At 33.6% G+C, this 23,663-nt stretch overlaps 1 long non-coding RNA gene across 1 annotated transcript in view; it reads right to left on the bottom strand.

Annotated features, from left to right (window-relative positions):
• Positions 1-5,636: 5,636 nt before the first annotated feature.
• The window catches only part of LOC141502384 (uncharacterized), a 178,214-nt gene continuing 160,187 nt past the window's right edge, over positions 5,637-23,663 (bottom strand). The window contains exon 3 of the long non-coding RNA XR_012472507.1: positions 5,637-7,813. This is a non-coding gene — a long non-coding RNA (uncharacterized LOC141502384). The remainder of the gene's footprint in view (positions 7,814-23,663) is intronic.

The raw sequence follows: 23,663 nt of genomic DNA, 5'->3' as shown, positions 1-23,663 counted from the left end.
CTGCAGGGAGGCTGAAGAAAACTATGAGCTTGTCTGTAAGTTATTAGTATTAGCATCTTTGGTAGAAGTATTTGCTTACCTTCCGCAGCAAGCTGTATTGGGTCAAAATAGTGTCAGAGGAAAAAGGCTACAGGAATCTTTAATACTTTCATCATATTTGCATAAATTATTTCCCTAATACCAAAAGTATAATTTCTTGCCTCAAAATTTTTCTCTTCATTTATTATATCTATCAGATAACTTAAAAAATAAAATAATTCTTTTTTTTTAGTTTTTTTTTTTTTTGCAAGACATGGGATTAAGTGGCTTGCCCAAGGCCACACAGCCAGGTAATTATTAAGTGTCTGAGACCGGATTTCAACCCAGGTACTCCTGACTCCAAGGTTGTTGCTTTATCCACTATGCCACCTAGCTGCCCCCTAATAAAGTAATTGTTATAGCTCACTTAAAATGAAAATAAAAATGAGATTTTTAAATTATTAATTAAATCTTTAATTTAATTTAATCTTTAAATCTTTACATTAAAATATATCTGTGGACACTAATGAAAACAAAAATGCTAAGAAAAGGTTGGATTTGCTCAGTTTATGAAGTGTGAAATTCAAGCATCACATTTGTTTTTATATTTGTTTTACCAATGCTAAACATATATTACTGAACAAATTGGGATAGGGAAAAGTAGGGAATAAACATTTATTTTGCACCTACTTTGGGCCAGGCACAGTACTAAGTCAAATAGTGTAAAGCTACAAATATCTATCACATTTAATTCTCACAACAACCCAGAAAGGAAGGTGGTATTAGTAATATTTTACAGTTGAGGAAACTGAGGCAGAAAGAGACTAAATGAATAACCCAGCATGACATAGTTAGTAAGTTGCTGAGGTCAGATTTGATTTAAGTCTTGTTGATTCCAGCCCCAGCACTTATTCTATCTACTGAATCATCAAGATGGAATTTACATTTTAAAAATTTATATAAGTTCATTACAATTTAGTCAGTCAGTAAAACTTTTATTAAACACTTCCTATGTGTTTAGTGCTGAGGATGTAAAGAAATTCAAAAAATGCCTGCTCTCAAGGAGTTTACGATTTAATGGGGAAAAACCATATGCAAACTATGTACAAACACACACACACACACACACACACACACACACACATACACACACCCACCTTGTTAGTGCAATGGATAGAGTGCTGGGTCTAAAGTCAAGAAGTCATCTTTCCGAGTTAAAACTTAACCTCAGACACTTACTAGATATTTGACCCTGGACAAGTCACCTAACCCTGTTTGCCTAAGGTTCCTCCATATGTAAAATGACCTGGTGAAGGAAATGCAAACTACTAAAGTATCTTTAACAAGAAAACCTCATTTGAGGTCACAAAGAGTTGGACACAGTACTCAAACAACTGAACAGTAACAATATAAGTATATATACACATGGGTAGGTGGTTCCATGGATAGAACACCAGCCCCGAAGTCAGGAGGACCTGAGTTCATATCCAGCCTCAAACATTTGAAAATTACTGTGCTACCTTGAGCTAGTCACTTAATCCTGATTGCCTTGTCTTTTGGACCATCTCCAGTTGTCTTGAACCATATCTGGCCACTAGGCCAGAAGGTTCTGGAGAAGAAAATGAGGCTGGTGACTTAGCACAGCACACTGTCACTCAAATCCACTTCATGTGCTTGTCATGACATCACCTCCCTGATGTCATGGTCTTCTTCAAGAACAAAGAAGAAACATACGTGTGTATGTGTGTAGCTTTAACTGGAACTTGAAAGAGGCCAAGAGACAAGAGATGAAGATGGCCACTAAAATAAAGCAATAGAAGAGGTGGTCATATCTGAAATAGTTTCTACTTTCATTAATTCATTCAACAAGCATTTATCATGAATCAGAAACTATGTTAGGTTCTGGGTATACAGATAAAACTGAAGCATTCCCTGGCCTTAAGGAGTTTATATTCTATTACATACAGAAGACCCTGCTGAAGAGTTAAGGGAAATGCAGAATTTAAATTAAAAAATCCCAAATTAGGTCTTGATGAGTCTTTGCCTAGCAAAGACTTTATAGTTTGTAGGAATTTTAAAGATAAAGAACAAAGATGAACCTAGTAGCTACCATTTAATTTAAAATAGAGTCTTATATTTGGTGGTTTCTTTTTTCATTCCTTATTTAATTTATTCACAGTTTGAGGGTAAGAGTAGACATGAGAGACCATCTAGATCAGCCCACCTCTACCACATCCCTGACCAATCTCCAGCACTTGCTTGAAAAACCTCCAGGGAGTGGAAATTCATAGAAATTCACTGTATTTTAGGATAGTGTTAACTCTTAGTTTTATTGCCCTTAAATATAGTCTAAAATCACCCACCAAACAGTCTACCTATTACTTCTTTTTCTGTCCTCTGGGGCCTAATCCCAATTCAGGCCCTTAAAATGCCTAAAGAAAAATATTACATAGTCCCTGTTCTCAATCAACAAATATTCATTAGGCATCTACTATGTGTCAGGAACTGTGCCAGATGCTAGAGATACAAGTGTAAAAAAAAAAAAAGGAAATAATCTCTACTCCCAAGAAAGTGACATGCTAATAGAGGGGATAAGTATGCAAATATATGTTCATATATAAAAATGTAAATGTATTTAATGTGTGTGAATATATGTGTACAAATATAGGTATGAGTGTTTAAGTATATGTTCATATATATGATATGTGTATAAATCATAAATATAAAATGAATAAATAAAAACATTAAAAAGTAGTGAAATATAAGATTATTAGGGAAGGAGAGCACCAATTGTTGGGGGGATCAGGAAAGGGTTTGTACAAAAGGTGACAACTGAGATGTATCTTAAGAGAGGACTCTATGAGATGGAGGTAAGGAAGGAATACGTCATGGATGTGTGATAATGGCCAGTAAAAGGTATAGAAATGGCTTTTTGCCATTGAAGAATATGAGGAAATGTGTGAAGAATAGAGAGAAAGTCTGTTTCACCAGCTGTGGGTAGATGGGGGAACAATGTCCAAATGTAGCTAGAAAGTTCGATTAGACCATCCTGGAGAGCAATTTAAACTATACCCAAGGACTATAAAACTGTTCCTACCCTTTGACCCAACAATAACACTACTAGGTCTTTAAAAATAAAAAGCAAAAGAAAGGGCCAATATGTACAAAAACATTTATAGCAGTTCTTTTTGTTATGGTAAAGCATTGGAACTTGAGGGGATGTCTATCTATGGGGGAATGGCAGAAAAAGTGATTTATGATTGTGATGAATATTATTGTGACATAAGAAATGAAAAGTGGGATGTTTTCAGAAAAATCTGTTAAGACTTTTATGAACTGGTGCAAGTAAGCAGAATCAGGAGAACATTGTATAGAAGAACAGCAATGTTGTATAGTGAACAAATTGTGAATGATGACTATTCTTAGCAACATAATGATCTAAAATAATTCCGAACAATATGATAAAAAAAATGCTATCCACTTCCAGAGAAAGAATTGATGGACTCTGAATGCAAATTCAAGAATACATTTTTTTAAAAACTTTATTTTTCTCGGTTCTTTTTTTAGTCTGTCTTTTTCACAACATGAGTATTATGTAAATATGTTTTGCCTGACTGCATATGTATAAACTGTATCAAATTGCTGGTCTTCTCAATGAGTGGGGGGAGGAAAAAGAGAGAAGGAGAGAATCTGGGATTCAAAATTGTAAAAAAAAATGTAAAATAATGTTTTTATATGTAATTGAAAAAATTAATTTTCTCAAAAAAAGAAAATTAAGTTGGAGCAAGATTTGTTTAGGGCTTTTAAAGGTTAAATAGAAATTATACTTTATTCCAAAGGTGATAGAAGTCACTAATGTGGAATAAGTAAAGAAGTCACAAGGTCATATTTATGCTTAAGAAAAATTACTTTGATAATGCTGTGCAGAATAGACTAGAATGGTGAGACATTTGGGACAGAGAGATCCATTATGAGTTTGTTGTAATAATTTGAGGAAGAAATGGTGAGGGCTTGAACTAAGATGTAATTGTATGAATGAAGATATGAGAGTGTAGAAAAGCAAGATTTAGCAACTTATTGGTTTTATGAGATGAGAGAGAATGGAGTCAAGGATGATAACAATTATAAACTATGGGGAGTGGAAGGGTACTGATTACTTTTGACAGGAATAGGGATGTTTGGAAGAGGGAAGTATTTAGGGATAAGAACAATAAATTCAGTTTTGACAAGTTAATTTTAGAGGTCTCTGAGAAATCTATTTTGAAATGCCAACAGGCAGTTGGTGATATGGAATTGAAACTCAGGGGAGATAAAAGTCTTGGGAAATATATACATATATGTGTGTGTGTATAAAAAATGTGTGTCTATGTGTATGTATATCCACATACATAAATATATGTATACACATATATAAATATACACATACAGACTCATATATCTGTATATATATATGTATGTATATATATATATACATAATATGCCATCTATATAGAGTTGATAGTTGAACCCATAAGGGGAGAAGAGAGTTAGGGAAAGAAAAGAGGACCTAGTATAGAAACTTGAGGAACACCCAATATTGGGGGCATGATACAGATGATGAAGTCAGCAAAGGAACCTGAGAATTTGTAATCAGATAAGTAGGAGGAGAACTAGGAGAGAACAAATAACCCAAAAACTTGAAGTCAATAGAGAAAGAAAAATAGGATAATGATTTGAGGGATAGAAGTCAAAAATATTTTTAAAAACTGTTTATTAAGTGCTTATTATGTGCTCAACCCTAGGGATACAAATAGGAGCAAAAAGAGGCAGAAATAGAAAAGATGGTTGAAGTTGTGAATTGTTAGAAAAGAGAGTAAGGAATGGGATTAAGTGCACGTTTAGAGGGATTTTCATTAGAAAGAAGACTACTTTTCAATTTTGGCAACTGTTGTCAAAGGAGTTTGAAACAACAGGAAGAGATTGAGGAAGAACGGAACCTATCATTTTATCCTCCCTAATTGATTCCCCATCTAAAACTACACAGAAGCTATTTCAAACCTTCTGTTCCCTCCTAAAACCTTCCATACTATTTCTCATACCACTTTTTCAACTGAGAAGATAGGGGCATTCTAAGTAAACTTCTTTTCCCCTCTTAATACAAGAATAGAACCTAGAAGACAATGTTGAGTTTGCAGTCTAATGAAAGAAATGGAGTCCCTGAGATGAGAAAAGTATAATCTCCTAGTGGATGGAGTTTAACATCCCCACTCCTCAGCCAATTCTGATTTGGAAATATCTCAAAGCCCTTCATAATTCTGATTAAACTCCAGCTTATCAATGTTCTTCTTAAAATGCAGTATCTAAAATAAGGTAATCCAAGTGGATTCTGATCAAGGTATTCCAATTTTGCATTAATAAGAGTAGAACTACCCAGCTAGTTGTACTATTACTGTGCCTTTACAACTGAGAATATAAAAATAAAAAAATACAATATGACATTATTAATTCAGATTCTACAAATTTGTTAATTTATAATAAATTATAATAATTTATAATTAGGATTTTATTTATTTTTATACTCTTCTCTAAGAAGTGTTCTGAGTCAATTTTTGTGTAAGTGAATCTTTAACTTAATTAGTTAAGGAAGTCATTTTAAACCCCAAAAATAAGCTATAAGAAATTTCTATGCTAATTAAAATTATTTTTATGACATTTTGTTGTCCTGATGTGAGACATATATGTTTGAAAGTAACAAAACCCTTGTTGTTGATTACCCTCATTTTAGATACTCTGTTCTTTCTAGTTTTTAATGATACTTTTCTCTTTGTTCTTTTTTCACTTAACTGACCCTACTTTCTCAATTGCCGTTTCTGTCCTAGTCTTCTTTTCTTCTCTTTTTATGCTATCTCATTTCACAATCTCATTACTCTTTGGATTCAATTATTAAATCCATGTTGAAGATTCTCAGTTCTATTTATTTAGCCTTAATATCTCTCTTGGCCTTCATTTCCATGTTTCCAACTGCCTGTAGACATTTCAAACTGAATGTCATATAAATGTCTTAAACTCAACATGTTTCCAATGAAACATCTTTTCTCACAAAAATTTTACACTTAGAATAGAAAACTTAGAGTGCCTACATACCCAGAGAGATGAAGAAATAAAAACAAAATACCAAAGAACACAAGCTTTAGTACTATGCTATTGCTGAGGTGGATGGGGCCTCATATTTCATGCCTTGGATTTAGAAACATCTAAACTTGATTGTATCTAAATCCCTTTTCTTGTTTAGCTGTGCTAAATGAACTGTATAGGTTGTTCAAGATGAACTAATACTGTTAGTGTGTGGGCTTATTGAACCCTTTCAGGGCTGCTCATTCACCTCTAATGGCACTCTACTTTCACCCATGCTTCCAAGAAGCTTTAGAATGCATAGCACTCACAACTTAGCAGATATGCTAAATTAGGTTGAGGGTAACTGACAGACTCAAAGTGGTTGGTGAGTTTGGGGGTTTCTATCCCAAGCATCTGAAGATTCCCCAAATGGATTGGGTGAATGAAAAGAGGCTAGAAACAAGTACTATACAGTGCCTATAACCTGATCAAAAGCAAGGACATCCAATGCATCCTGGGCCATTGTCAGTTGTCCTAACTTTTGTCTTGTCACTAGACTTTGATGACTTTGGGAGAAAGAGTGAGGCTGATTACTATGGGAAACTGCCTCACTTAATTAAACCCAATTCATACTCAAGTCAAGACATTATCTGTGATGCTATTGGTCCTCTTCAAAAATGAATAACAAATAACATTAACAAAAGTTATGGTAGGTGAGGAAGAAATTGTCTAACATGACTCCACATTTTTTGTCTTGGGTGATTGGGATAATGATATTAATTAAAATAAGGCAGCTAGGTAAGTGCAGTGGATAAAATGTCTGGTCTAGCATCAATAAGACTCATCTTTGTGAATTCAAATCTGGTCTCAGATTCTGGAAAAGTCACTTGACACTGTTTGCCTCATCTTTTATTATTTGTAAAATGAGCTGAAGTAGGATATAGTAAACCATTTCTGAATCTTTTCCAAGGAAATCCCAAATGGGTCACAAAGAGTAGGGTGGAACTGAAAAAACCACTGAGCAACAACACAACCCCAGGGTCTAACCCTAAGAGTATTCTTGAATTCTCCCTATTACTCTACAATCAGATAGTAATTATATCATTCTGATTCTTTCTTCACAAATCTCAAATCTAATTCTCCTTCTGTACAGTAGCTATGGTGATTAACTAGGGTGAAAGAACATGAATCTGAGTAGTTGTTGTACTATTTTCTCCCACCACTCTAGGCCAGGTATTCATTACCTCATAAATGGACTACTATAATAGCACCCTAATTGAAATCTTTGCCTCTGGTTTCACTCTCCTTAAATCTTTGCTTCAGATACATCCCAAGATGTATCTTCCTAAAACACTGATTTGATATTAGTAGATTCCTGTTCAAGAAGTTTTAAGGATTCCCATCTTATTCCCTATAAAATAAAGTAAAAATGTATTAAATTGCTTTCAAATTTGCAAGGGCTTACAGCCAAGGATGAGGAGAAACTTGTAATAAATACATAGAATAACAAATAAAGTCTTTTTGAAAACTCTGTTAAGAACAAGAGGATGATCAAGAAAGCAATAGATAACCCAATTTAAGAAGAATAAAAATACTTACAAAAATACCTTGATCTTCTCCAGGCAATATAAATCGAATATAATTCTATCATGGAGAGAGTTGAGCCTGAGAATGTTAAAAGACTGGAAGCTTGATGTCAAAGCTTAAAGGGAAGAACACATTAAGAATAATTAATACCTGTTCAACACTAGTCTCATTGAATACATTTGATACAGGAAACTGGAGTGTCCTCCAGTAGTCTAAGCAAAAATTCATATACTAATGAAACAAATTCTAATAGTTATTGAATTAAAATGAGAAGGGGTAATTATAATAACAGTAACTATAAAAGGACCAAAATAGATTTTTGAGAAGAATTCTAACAAAAAACCTATTCAAACCTATACAAAACAGAAGACTCATCATCCTAAGCAAGCTATAGGATGATTAATATTTCCTTATCTAAAAAGGAGGAAAAAAAGGCTGATAGATATTCTCAGACTGTGTTTAACAGGTCAAAATTTATGCCACTTTCCCCTACTCCCTGCCCTCACACACACACACACACACACAGACACACATACACACGAAATACTGGATGGATTTGTCAAGCATAATGAAAAATGGCTTCTATTTGGACAAAGTCTTTGAAATATTTCAAATAAGTGATTTTAAGAAGCATCCCAGAGGTAACATACACATAAATTTAACCAATAATAAAATCATTTAAGAATGGTTGACTCATGAAGATTTGTTGTAGAAATGAAAAACTTTATACTGATTCAAGATCAAATTAATGGCACTAGAAACTGAAGAAATGCTATTCTTAAGTAACTTTCACTTATTGATGATCATTATGAAAAGAAATGATGGTAGTAGTGTATTAATAACATTATTGCAATTTGAGATAAACTAGAGGAAAACCTAAAAGATGTAATTGGATTGATAGAATTATAGTACTACAAACTTGTCACCATTTATAAATTAATAGTTACCATATCTACCTACATTCTACAAATATAAACTTCACAATATCCTTGAGAATTCAATAAATAAACAGGAGCAATATTATAGTTACAAATTGTTGTCCAATCACAATCCCATTGATTATCCCAACTGGAGTTTTCTTAGCAAAGATACTGGAGTAGTTTTCCATTTCCTTATCTAGCTCATTTCACAAATGAGAAAACTAAGAGAGTTAAGTGACTTGTCCAGGGTTGCACAGCTAATGTCTGAGGGCAGATTTTCTCTAAGGAAGATGATTCTTCCTGATCCCAAGCCCAATGTTCTATCTACTATTCTATCTAGCTTCCCCATCATTACAATAATTGCCTACAAAAACCCAGACATAACACAGACACATTAAAAACTCAAGAACAATATTTTTAATAAATATTCCCATACTTAATTGTTACTCATTACATAGAATTAAAGTTTTTAAACTATAGAGACCTAATGGAAGATATCAAAATCATACATGAACAGACAGGGTATGTATCAGTCCCATGTTTCTATCTGTTTCCAGAATGATTTATAAGATATTTTCAGTGAGTAATATAGAGGATGAATTTATATTCCCAAGATTCTTCAGTCATAAGAAACATTTATTCACTTGCATCATAAGCTATAGAATATTAAATGTAAAAAATAATAATAGAACAGTGGCTTATAATCAGACCATTTCTAATTGAACTCTATAAAAAGATCAGAATGAAATAATAGTAAAGAATAATAATGAAATTGGAAAGAATTATGCCATCTTCTTCCTTTATTCAAGGCTTATCCCATCTTTCATAAGAGAATTAAGAGGTCAAATGAAAACCTTGAACACAGGTGATAATTCACAAATACCTTGATCTCCTCTAGGTAAAACTAATTAAGTAAAAAGCAATTTTAAAAGCTATGACTCACTATATTGAAACTTTCAGAAATATAAAATAGACCAAAATAGATTTGTAAAGTATCTAAACAAGGACCAATCCCACTATGGTAGCTTTAGAAAGCTAAACATTTCCTTACCAAAAAGAAGAGGAATGCTAGACATCCTCAGAACATATGATGAATAGATCAAAATCCCACAGAAACATTTTCAAAAGCAACAGCAAAAGCTGACAATGGACTCATGCCATTGCATTTGTCAAATATAATTGAATGTGATTTACTGTTAGATGAAGTCTATCAAAAAACTAAATTCAAGACTAGAATCAAAAGCCTCTGTGTGGATGACATCTACATTAACTCAATCAACACTTGTAGACAAAATGACTGAGTCATATAGATTTTTTTGGCAAATTGAGAGATTTCTGATGACAATAGTTTAAGAAACTGACAATTACTCCCTCAGCCCCCAAAATACATGTTTTAATGGTCCTTAACTTCCTTCACCAGTCATAGGTCATTATAAGATTTAGCATTCATGACATTGCTTTTTAAAGGCCCCTGTCTGTATTTATCATTTATATGTTCAGCTCCATTCCTTTTATGATCATGTAATTCCTTGAATTTTATTCTGGCTGTCTCTTATGTCTGGAATGCCCTCCTTTTCATCTCTGTCTATTGGCTCACCTTCTTTTAAGTCCCAACTAAAATCCCATCTTTGAAGAACTCTTTCCCAACCACTCTTAATGCTATTTCCTTCTGTCTCTTAATCACTTCCTATTTATCCTATATATTACTTGTTTGCATTTGTTTCCCTCAGTAGTTTTGAGTTCCTTGAGAACAGTGACTGGCTTTTGGCTCTTTTTTGTATCCCCCAAGCATTTACCACAATGTCTAGGCACTTAAATATTTGTGAACTGACTAATGATGTATTTTACACCACTGTTCATATAAAAGGCATCACTAGTAATATGATATAATGTGTAATATGCTATAATTCATCTAAAATGAGGATAATAGCAACACTTACTTTACAGTGACAATAATAAAATATGATACTACAAATAAAATACTTCATAAATATTAAAGCACATTTATTTTGTTTATACTTATATATGCTTCTGTTGTTTCTCAAGATAGATTGTAAGTTGCTTAAGTGAAAAGGTCATTTCATTTTGTCTTTAAAACCCCATTGCTCACTTCTGAGGGAGGAAACATGATGGTAGCACAAAAATAGGAATTCCCTGGAGTTTTTCCCAAAACAACTTTAAATGAAGCCTCTAAACAAACAGAAGTAAAAGAACCTACAAAAAATAGAAGTTCTCAATTCAAGATATCATGGAGTAACTTCATTCATTAAAGTTCTGTCTCACATGGATAAAAGGGAAGTATAGCCCACCATAGGTAGGAGAGCTGGAAAACCAGTGGGAGGTTCTTAATTATAGCACAGCTCAAGTACTGACTCAGCAAACTAGTAATGTAGCAGGCCCAGCTCAGAAGACAAAGTTCTAGTCCCAGGAAAACAGAGAAACAGGCAACAACTGGCTACCCCAATGCAGGGACCAAATACCAAACACCAAAGACAATGCCACAGCAACCAGTAAACCAGGAATCAAACCTCTAGTCCCAGCACAAAATGTTGGAACTGTGTCCACTTTACCCCAGGCACAGAGCTCAACTATAAAATTGAGCAAAAAAAAAAACCTCCCCCCCAAAAGCCCATAAACCACAAAAAAGTCACCATTTTTAGAGGGCTGATAAAAATGCTATTTTAGAAGAAGAAAGCAGTCATAAAATGCCTTTATGTGAAGCCTCAAAGGCATTTTTGAATTGATTTCAATTCCAAAAGGACCTCTTGGAGGAGCTCAAAAATAATTTTAAATACCAAAGAAGAGAGAAAAAAAGGGGAAAAATGGAGAAAAAGAAATGAGAGTCATTCAGGAGAATTATAAAATATTGACTGAAGAAAACAATTCCTTTAAAATTAAAATTGCCCGAATGAAAAAAAGAAATCAACAGTTTTAAAAGTAAAAATGTCTACTCATCAACAAATAAAATTAACTAACTGGAATGGGAAAACAACATATCTAAAATTAAAATGAGCTAAAATCTGGAAAAGGAAACTCAAACACTAACTGAAGAAAATAAAATCCTAAAAATTAAACTTGGACATATGAAAACTATTGACTCTGTGAGACAGCAAGATTCTATCAAACAAAACCAAAAATTTGAAAAAATAGAAGAAAATATAAAATACCTCTTAGGGACAATGACCTGCCTGGAAAATAGATCTGTTAGAGACAATTTTCAAATTATTGGTCTTTCTGAGAGTTATAATCACACAAAAAGCCTGTAACTCTTGAGAATTATATTTCTCTTAGGACAATTGAAAGGAAAATAATTAGACAAAGAGTATGTGCATTTCTATTGGGGCAACTAGAGGGAGGTACTAGAATGGATGAGTGTGGTTTAAATTTATCAGGATGTGATTTAGTTCCTGAGGGTTATATTTCTATTGGGACAGTTGAAAGAACAGTACTTGGACAGAGGGTGTAGGTATAAATTGATTATGATGTGATGGTGTTCTTGACTTCTGAGAATTGTACTTATGTCAGGAAAGTTGAAAGGAGTATATTTTGATATTGGGTGTAGGCACAAGATAGGATAAAACAGGATGGAAAAAAAGAATTATATTGGAAGAAGAAGATGGAGGCATTAGAGGATAATTAGCACCTCATAAAGAGGGACAAAGGACCTATTATAATAGAGGGAAAGTAGGGAGAGTGTAAACACTGAGTAAATCTTACACTCAACAACTTCAGCTCAAAGAAGAAATGATATATATTCTTAGGTGGGTTTAGATATTTATCCTACCCTCTAGGGAAATAGGAAGGTACAAGGGAAAGGATTGTGTGAGGCAGGTAAAAGTCAGAAGCAAAATATAAGTGAGGAAGAATAAGGGGAAAGGAGAAAGAAAAGTTCAAATATGGTGAAGATGGGATGGAGGGAAAGAAAAAGTTTTTGCATAAATAAAACTAATTCAACAAAGATAGAAAGAATATAGAAATCTGGAGATATTTTTCACAGTTAGAATTTCTATAAGAAAGAATGAACAGACAGACTTCAGAAAAGCCTAGAAAGGCTTGCATGAACTGCTGCTAAATGCAGTGAGTAGAACCTGGAGAATTTTGTACACATTAACAGCAACATTGTGAGATGACCAACTGTGCTGGACACAGTCCTTTCACCAATTCAGTGATCAAGGACAATCCTGAGAGACTTGTTATGGAAAATACTGTGTACACTCAGAGGGGAAAAACTATGGAGTCTGAATGGAGAGCAAAACATACTATGTTCACTTTTTTTAAAACTTCTTTTATGTTGTTTTTCTCTCTCATGATCATTCCCTGCTCCAAGCTCTAATTCTTCTTTTATACCATGCCTAATATGAAACCTATTGTTTTCTGCTGTGGCAAGGAGGGAGGGAAAAGAGGATGGTAGGAAAATGTGGAAATCAAAAGCTGACAAAAAAATGAATATTGAAAACTAGCTTTGCATATAATTGGAAAAAATAAAGGAAACAATTACTTTAAAAAACCTTCCAAAACTATTTCATAACAGTGTCTGGCACAGACTAGAAACTTTAAAAATGCATATTATTAATGTTTTTCCTTCATTTTTGAAAAAGACCACAATATCAAGGAGGTGATGCCATGACAAGCACATGAATTGAATTTGAATTGGGGGGGGGGGCTATGTTAAGTCACAAACCTCACTTTCTCCTCCAGGGTCTTCTGGTCCAGTGGCAAGATATGAATCCAGATGACTAGAGAAGGCCCTGGATGCAAGGCAATCAGAGTTAAGTGACTTGCCCAAGGTTATACAACTAGTAGGAGTCAAGTGTCTGAGATCAAATTCAAACTCCCATCATCAAGACCAGTGATCCACTATACCACCTAGCTTCTCTAAATGCATATTGATTCATTGATGAAATCCTCATATTATTGCTTAAAAACCCCATAATCATGTTAAAAATGTCTCTCCATCACCACTAAAAAGGGCTTCTCTCAAGATATAATTAAGATGAAAATCAAACATAAATATAACAGTCTAATTGACCTATGTGGTTATACCTTTTTTTTTTTTTGCTTAAATCTGTTTGAATGTCATTGTGGTGATAATACTTCAATGAACATAATATTTCTATAGCCTGAGTTCAATTAAAATATTAAGTCGCAGAAACTATTTATTTGGAAGGCTGCCAAACATCACCTGTACTAAAGTCATCAGCTTACGCATTTAAAAACATTAAACTTTGCTAATTCATGTAAAGATCTAAATAGATATGGGTGTCAATGAATGTATTTTCAATAGATAAAGCTAAATTTAAAATAAATCTATACAAAAAGAGTAGGAATACCAATATTTAGTACTTGACATAAATGTATTCCATTAATACCATGCCATCATCCTTCTCCACCATTGCCACTTAGTACAAACAGAAGAGTAATTTGTTTAGCTTATAATCAGCAGAGAAGCTGCACACAATAAAACAAAGCATTCTGCTTTTAAAATGAATAAAAATTGATTGTGTCCCTATAAAAACTAAATTGGCAGAGTGTTAATTGTATTTCACATAAACATCTGTAGCAGACAGTGACTCGTTACTGAGTTGTAATGCAATATAGGACACTTAGGAATAAATGCATCCTCCAGATGAGTTCATAGAGATTTTCTAAAAGCGCCTGATGAGATTGTAAAAATTTGATTAGTCAGAACTGCTAATGACTCTTAAGACAAAGGGAAATATTTAAACAAAATTATTTTCCTCTCCATCTCTCTTGATAAATTATATGCAAATTAGTACTGATTGAAAAATGTTTGCCTTCAAGGTAAATTCATACTAATGAAGGAAAGGTCATCATACTTCAAAAGCTCTACCTGCAGCAGTTTGAAGAGAGTACCAGTTTTAAGATCTATGATTTAAAAGTAGATGCCTTATTTCCCCCTGTGCAGATAACTATGATAATGAGAATACTGTGTTCAATTTCATTTTGGTGAACTCTTTAATCATATACTTCTAAACTTGTATTTACTATATTAGTGACATAAATGATGGGGGGGGCAGTAAATAAGGGAACATCTAGCTACCAAAGTTTTACATTTTAATTTGTCAGTGAATGTCAGGAAAAACTATTATTTTGAAGTCAGAATTCTTTTTTCATTTAGATGAGTGTCATTCCTCTTTTTGTATTTCTAGTTGATTGGGGAGAAAGATTTGTTTATGTTATTTCAAGTTGCTTTCTTCACCAAAGTTTAAGAACTTATAAATTTTACTTTAATCAGGAGATGTAGATTATCCTTGGAAAACTGAAAAAAATAAAGTGTGCCAACATACTCAAAGTCCAAGAAATAGTAATTATAAGAAAACTGGAGTATAATATCTGAATTATAAGTTCCAGAATCCTCTGGCTTGTTTTGAAAAAATGAATATAGAAGAGCAAGATTAACTCTGATGGTCTAAGATTAAGACTGAGGAGATTGTGGATTGAAATATCAGGTTCATAATAATCCAAATGAAGTTAAGCTGATCATAATAATATGAATGCTCTAAGTGGAACAGTGATATAGAGCAGTGATCTTTTCGTTAGGAAGGTCTTAGTTCAAATCCAGCCTCAGATATTTATAAGCTGTTGATTCTGAGTAAGTCACATAAATGTCCTCAGTCTCAGTATCCTCATCTATAAAATAAAGATGATAATAATAGTATCTACCTCTCAGGATTGTTGTGAGGATAAAATATGATTGTTATAAAGCACTTTAAAAACAGAGTATTATATAAATACTAACTACTATTATTATTAGAAACAGCAATATATATGAGAGAGGGCTCTTGAAATGGGTGGTTTTGATCCTGAAGCCTGTAATCAAGAAAGGAAAATATTAATGGGTACTTATTTAGAAATCTCTAAAAAGCTAGATCTGGGCTTGAAGGATGTGTGAGGAAACCTCACTAGATGATTCTTAAGCAATTATAAAAACTGAATGAGCATTCCCTACATCTTTAGTGCATTATGCTGGATTAACAGAATCTCAGAATGCTAGAGCTGAACAGAAAGCTGGCTCCTTCTAGGAGTTACCAAAGTGATTTTTCCTAAAGTATAGCTATTACTATACCATTCTTCTGCTTACTAATCTATAGTGACTCTATATTACCTCTATGATCAAATTATCAATTACTGTTTGTCATTTGAAACCCTTTACAATCTGACTTCAAATTGTTTTTTCATCAAAATTTGATATTTCTTCCAGTTAGATTCCAGTCTAATCTTCTTGTGTTTCCTTAGGCACACAATTCTATTTCTGATCTCTGCTCCCTTACACAACCTGAGTTCTATGCCTGGAATGAACTCCCTCCCTACCTCCACCTCTTAGAAACCCTAATCTTCATCAAAGTTCAGCTCAAGTTCTACTTGTTGAGTCCCTTCCTCATATTTCCCAGCTGCTTGAGGACAAATAATATTTTATATTTTCCTTTTTTTCTGAACAGTAAGTTGTTAAACATGTGACATCTCACCACTGGAAGAATGCAGGAACCCAATTTCTGGAGAACTGCATTCATTGGGACACTAGATGAATAAACAAATCACTGAAGACTCTGATATGAAGGTCACAAGCAAGATAGATTATATTAAAACAGTGAGCTCCTGACAGAGATCCTTTTATTCCTACCATTATGGGTGCAGAATTGGTCTTAGGATCTGCACTGATTTTTTTTTAAATTTAAGGCAATGGGGTTAAGTGACTTGACCAAGGTCACATAGCTAGGCAATTTTAAGTGTCTGAGGTCAAATTTGAACTCAAGTCCTCCTGACTCCAGGGACAGTGTGCCACCTAACTTCCCCTTAGGACCAGGAATTGGGTTAACTTAAAGGTGTGGAATATGTTTAGCTGACAGTGTTAGAGATTTGTGGGAGCAGTGATTCTGGCAGTCAATACAATAATTCTATTTAAAGAATTAAACTTATCTCTGCTTTATTTGTATTAAAATTATTATCTTATCTCTATCTAATCTTGACAGGGATTCATTGAAGGGTAGGGTTATTCTTTTACTTGAACATAATTTAGAAAAATAACACTCAAGATGTTGTTTGTATTCTGTTTGATAAATGACCAATACCAAGTGAAATTTAGAAACATAATATTTTTGGGCAGTTGAGAGGTGCAGTGGATAAAGTACTGGCCCTGAAGTCAGAAGGACTGGAGTTCAAATTCAGCTTCAGAAACTTATTAATTACCTAGCTGTGTGACCTTTGGCAAGTCACTTAACCCTGTCGCCTTGCAAAAACAAGAAAAAAGAAAATTTTTTCCAAAGGTTAAGATTTTAACCTTCAGAAATAGTATTTTAATTTTAACCATTAAAAAATGGTATTCTATAATAAAACCTCAAATTAGAAACACCATATCACCCAAACCTCCAAGTTTTCATTGACTAATTAATCTTGTTGGTTTACACTGCCATTTACCAAACAATTGTCTGTCAGTGATTAAAAATAAACAATCACATTCCAGATTAAAATGATCTTTTACTTATTCAGTAGTGGATGCTCCTTCCTCCCTCCCTTCCTTCCCTCCCTTCCTTTCTTCCTTCCTGTCTTTCTACATTTTCACTTTTTCTCCATCTTAAAGTGCATTCAATGAGAGCAAGTTGGGATAATACATAGAGTACTGGCCTAGACCATGGGCAAGTCACTAAACATCTCTTAGCCTCAGTTTCCTTACCTGTAAGATTAAGGTTCTATTAGTATCTACCTCATAGATTTGACTTGAGGATCAAATGAGATCATATATTTATTATATATCTATTTATGACACATGTATTCATATACATATATAAATACTTTGCAAATCTTATAGCTCTATATAAATATTAACTAATTATTTTTTAAAAATCTATGCAGGGGCAGATAGGTGACACAGTGGATAGAGCACCAGCCCTGTAGTCAGGAGTACCTGAGTTCAAATGTGACCTCAGACACTTAATTGCCTAGCTGTGTGACCTTGGGCAAGTCACTTAACCCCATTGCCTTAAATAAATAAAAAAAAATTTAAAGAATCTGCTCAGTTTCCTTCATAGAATTGTGTTAAAGTCATAAAAACACATTGTGACAAAACCTCTGATTTTTTTTTAATGAAGATAATACCTCGATATACCTTATAATCCAATTTAATAAGAGAAACTTGGAATAAAATTATTTCATACTAGAAAATAGCTTAGAAGCTTATTATCATTTAATCACATAAACTTTGTTTTAAGGAATAAAAAGTTCAGGTTCTGTCAATTTACTTCAAGTATTACTTGTCTAAAGATTTTTACATTGCTAAGGCTGTTTCTAGACTTTCAATAATAAAAAAATATAACATTTGCAAAGTAATTTTCTAGGGCTGATTTTGATAATATTCCAAGTTATCCATAATTATTTCTTTCTTCTTTAGTACTCAAAATAAGAAGACAGTTTACCACATTTGGGTTTAGTAAAACTAAGATGTGTGTGTGGGGGGGAAATCTCATTACTCTACATTACAACTGCATTTTTACATTAAAAGTTAATAAAGAAAGCACATTTTATACACCTGATTTACTTGTTAATTCATCAGTGTGAGTAATCTCTCTACTGATTTCTATCACAATCTCTTCGAGTCTCCTCATGTTTTCCCTCTTGTCCTCATTTTCCACAGAGATCTTCTACAATGATGAATGTTTTTCTCTTGTACTTTTTAGTAATATACCAGTATTTAGCTAATATACCAGTAAGTATCTGTGTAACATTTAAGTTGAACTAAGTAAATAATGAGAGACAGTATGGTTTAGGAGATATGGAGTTGGATTCAGAGTCAGGATGACCTAGGTTCAGGTTCCTATAAGATTAGCTTTGTGATGCCAGAGAAGTCTTCTAATATCTCAGTACAATTGTGATGCCAGAGAAATCTTCTAATATCTTAATGCATATCTCAAAAGAACTCCTTAACACAAATTGCTGAACAAGTTCTGATTTGCTTAGTAAAAGGAGTTCCTCAGTGGGAGTTGTTTTTAAGTTGTTCAGTCATTTCTGACTCTTCGTGTCCCCATCAACCATACTGTCCACGGGGTTTTCTTGGCAAAGATAAGAGAATGGTTGACCATTTCTTTCTCCAGTGGTTAAGATACTTACTAGAACCATATTTGTCAGATTATGATGGTGGGGAAGAGGAGAGAGAAAAACTTGTTTAAAAATTTGTCTATCTCTCTTTGTAGAGTTTATATGTACTAATAGGCAAATACAGAGCTTACTATCCATCATATTCTCTGTTATATGTGTGACTGAGAAAACCAGTTAGGAACTAGCAGTGGTAGTTATTCCTATGCTGTATAAATGAAATGTGAACAGGTATTCACAGTAAGTCATTATTTCTCTTTAATTTACAGACGAATGACTTTCTTTTTTATTTCCTCACTGCCCCACCCAACAAAATTGAACAATAAAATTAAAAAAGAAAAACTTCATGAAATATGTATAGTCAAATGAAACAATATTATCAATGTTCAAAAAATGTCTCATTCAGATCAACTCTCTGGTAAAGGATGGCTGGTATGTTTCATCTTCAGTTATACTTGATAAGTGAGGGTCATTAGTCTATTGATGGGAGAAGGATTATGCTTCAATACCTCAATTCTGATACTGCTTCTACCTTGCCATGATACAATTTTAAAGTAGTATTTAAAGGCAGGTCCATATTCCATATATTTTCTTCAGATAACAGCTGCCTGTGACCCTCTTCATTTGAAACACCACTAATTAGTACTCACATCTTCATTAATCACTCAGTGGGTAGTATTTCCTAGGTATGCACATCCCTTCCCCTTTTGGTACCCTCCCCAACAGGAGCTCCCCTGGGGTTTAGGCTGCATGCCCCATTTCATTGTGTCTTACTTTCTCAAAGCCAGCTGCTCCCATAGGCAGCGCCACCTGCCACTCCCCTTATCCCAATCAGAAAATTTACCAGGTGCATAGCATTGGGTGGCAACTGTGGACAGCTGCAATGGTGGCAAAGGGCCAGAAAGTTTATCTCTTTGAAATGCAGAATTATAATCCCCACCATGAGGCCTTATAGTTCCATATTTGAATTGCATGGCATGACACAGTCACTCACTCTCACCATTTATTCAGAGGACTAGCCCTCCTGATCCAAATCATATTAGTATATTCATTATTTATCACAAACACAATGTAGGATGAAATTTTCAAGTGCTTTTAACTGCTTTACTTTCAGAGTTTTCAAGCTGCTTTAAATGCCACATCCAAGCCACATTTACAAGTTAATTGTTGCTTCAAATTAAATCATGCTATCTGCTTTTCTTTATTCAATATATATTAGTGAGTCTATGTAGTTGTAGACATTAGAAAAGAATAACAAAGTGATACTTTACATTCACATAGAGTTTTCACCTTTGCAAAGTTAGTTTGTGGGTTTCCTATCACCAAAGCCTGCAGCTGTATCCATTCTCTTCAGATGGTCTTTGATTAGTGGGTGCCCTTATCTCCTTGACACATAGTAGTTTGTATTTGCATTCAGGTTCTAGAACTGCTATGATTTCTAGCTTAGAGTCAGTAGAGGCTGTTTCACAAATACTGAGTGAACTCTTGATTTCAAGTCGCTCTTTCATTAATTGATAGGAAAAATTATCTTTTAGAATTTTTTTATTTCTGTAATATAGTATAATAAAAAGATGATTGTGCATGCTTATATGTATTATTATCTATTGTGGATAACTTGCTATTCCTTGTAAATATGTGATCATAGAAATTTATTTTTCCTCTCTATATACATACATATGTGTACATCTATATACACCTATGTAAAATCATTCTGTATATACTTCTATTATTTCCTTCTCTGGATGCAGTTAGCATCTTCCTTCATTGTTCTTTGTAGTTAATTTGGGAATTTAATGAACACTATTAAAAGAAGAAAGAAATCTAAAAACAAATGTCAGGTAAAATAAGATCAAAATATCCTCACATTTGAAGTGATGCCAGTTCAGGATCAGTCTTCTTCAGTACCTCAGATTTGTCCTCATTTTAACCCTGATGCCAAAACTTCAGTTATTGCCCAGGTCATTAACTTCCTTGATTCCTCATAGGACTTTCTGCTCCTGATTTCTCCTATGCCATCAGACCTGAGCATGGATACCAAACCATGTACCAAGCATGCCAAAAATTCATTTGTAGACTACATCAAGTTCAGATTTCTGTTGCTGAGCTTCATTTTTATTCTCATTCTTCACTGGGTTGCTGGCCTTTATTTAGCCCAAGAAAGACAAAATCAAACCAAAAACCCCATTCTCCCCCAACCCTTCATTTCTAAAGTGAAGATTTTGTGAAGAGAATCTTAATCTTCCAATAATTTTGATGGATGAAATAATCATAGCTAACAAATAGCACTTTGACATTTGAAAAAAAATTATGTGTACACTTGATCTCCACAAAACTGTAAGAACTACAATATGACTTTTTATTGATGAGAAAACTGTTTCAAAATAGTTAAATGATAAGATTATAATTAAAAACTATCAGGATGGAATTGAAATCCAGGTTTCTTCTGACACCATTTCCTACATTCTTTTTATTACACCATACTATGTCTTTAACAACAACAATGACAAGAATAATAGCATTTTATGTTATAACTGATATATTATTGATTTGGATACTGGCAAGATGTGATTCTTAGGATCTCCAAATTACCTTGGATTTTGTGATATTAGGATAGGTTTCAAACTTATCTCATCTGGAAATAGCAACATAGAACAAGTTTGGGGGCTTGGTGTAAACCATATAAAGAAAACAAAGGCAGGCATTTGGAACAAAGGATTCATGTGAACATTTAGATCTCAGGGCAGCCAAGTGGCTTAGTTGGTAGAAAGCTATGTCTGGAGGCAGGAAGAATCATCTTCATGAATTCAAATCCAGCCTCAAATTCTTATTAGCTGTACAAGCCTGGACAAACTAAGCTGGCCCTCTTTTCTCAGTTCTTGAGCTGAAAAGGGAATTCTCTATCAATTAAACTTCAAATGGTGTTATGAAAATTTAGATATGACTAGCAATAACATTTTGAAACAGTTCTATCTACATTTTTTCCTTGTCAACCTTTCTCTTCATTTGCTTTAGAGACTTAAAGGAATTCAAGAACTTAAGAAAAAACCATGAAGCTTCATTTCAAGAACTTATTCTTTACGGGCTAAGATTCTAGGACCTAAAATACCACTTTTCCCTATGGAAAGTAAAGTCATGTATAGCTAAGGATTTTTTCGTTTGTCCATGATTCAGTGTGAGAAATTCCAATGATTCCCAATAAAGAATTAAAGTTTACCATCTATATGTTGACCTAAAAAAAAAACCTAAAGAAAGCTTCATAGCAAAGGTGACTTTTGAGTTAACACTTAAAAGAAAAGAAAGATTTCAACTTGAGATGGAAGAGAAGAAAATGAATTATTCTGGGCAAGAGGAAAGGTGTGAATAAAAGCACAGAGACTGAAGAGGATGGCATAAGAAAAGTGGACAGAGAGTAGTTAAAGATCAATGAATCAGTCTATATCAAGGGAAGTAATATGAAATAGCTGATTATCAAGAATCTTAAATTCTCAGTTAAAAGGTTTAGTTGCGATTACTCACGTGTCTTTGTGAGTTTGGAAAGTTCAGGACTTTGGAAAATTCAGAGAGCCCTGAGGTCTGAGAGTGAATTCCAGCCTAGGCTTTGCAGCAATCAGTCCAGCTTTCCTCATTTGTACATGAATTTTGTGGAAACAATACCATATAGACACTATTAATTCTAAACCCATTCTCCCCAGAGTAGAAGATATATTAGAGACTTTACTCCCAATATGTTAGAGGAAAATATTTTTTATTCTTGCTGTATATTTGAAGTAAATATTCCTTTGGAAAAAATAATCAATGTTATTATGCTAAATGGAACTAGAGCTTTAGACAATGGAAGGATGATTCTAGCCAGTAGTGTTAGAGAAGAAACATTCTTCTCCTTTAGGGTTATCTACTAAAATCTCCAGGGGGGCAGCTTAGCCAGTCCAGAGTTAGTGAGCCCACTGTACTCACTGCAGAAAGAGGCATCATCAATCATGGTAATTAACCAAAGCTACAAAGGAACTCATAATCCAGTTTAGAGGATAAGACATGTATATAAGTTGTTACAATTCAAGACAGTTTATTAAAGTATGGTATAAGGGATAAAAAAAATAAATTCTGATGAAGTTCACAACAAGAAGGTATCACTTTCAGAAAGAGTAATTAGCTAAGACTCTAGGATAAAGTAGGTATTAATTTTAGTTATAAGTTTAATAAGTGGGAAATGATGTAAGAAAGAAGGGGTTAACATGATCAATTATATAAAGATATATTACACAAGACATTTTGTAGGCAGTGAATAGAGAAGATCAGATATATTACACTGTACATGTGAGGGAATTTAGAAATGTTGTTGAAGATCTCAGGAGTTTTGATTTAATTATGTAATAAATAGTCCTTATAGAGTTTTAAGCAAAAGAGCAGCACTATCAAAGGAGAATTTTAGAATCAGCCTATCAATGATGTATAAAACAGAATGGAGAACCAATTGAATAATATAAATGGAAAAAACAATCATAAAGTAAAAATTGTAAAATTATATAATAAAAAATGGCTTAAAAGAAATATGAGAATACACTCCTATTGATACCTTTACAGTGCTTGGAGTTCCAGGTGTTGTACATTGCATATATTTTCAGGAATTTTCAACTTATTGATCAAGTCAAAAAGAGATCACTGTATAAAGAGATCTATAAACCAAATAAAAGTTTATATTTTATCCTACATGTAAGAGGGAGCACATGGAGTTTATTGAATAGAAGACTGACATGATTAAAACTATCCTTTAGGGAAATCCCTTTGGCAATTATGTGGAGGATTGATTAGAGTGGGAAGGGAACACAGAAGTTGGGAAGGGATGAATGAATGAACCAGTGTAGTGTTGTGAGCTAGCAGAAAGAGATATAAATGAATGACATTATGGGTTAGAAATCACAAGATCTGGTAATTGATATG

The sequence above is a fragment of the Macrotis lagotis genome, chromosome X, assembly GCF_037893015.1.
Source record: "Macrotis lagotis isolate mMagLag1 chromosome X, bilby.v1.9.chrom.fasta, whole genome shotgun sequence".
Lineage (NCBI taxonomy): Eukaryota > Metazoa > Chordata > Mammalia > Peramelemorphia > Peramelidae > Macrotis > Macrotis lagotis.
The sequence above is the reverse complement of the archived record's forward strand: the minus strand, read 5'-3'. Positions and strand labels throughout refer to the sequence as shown.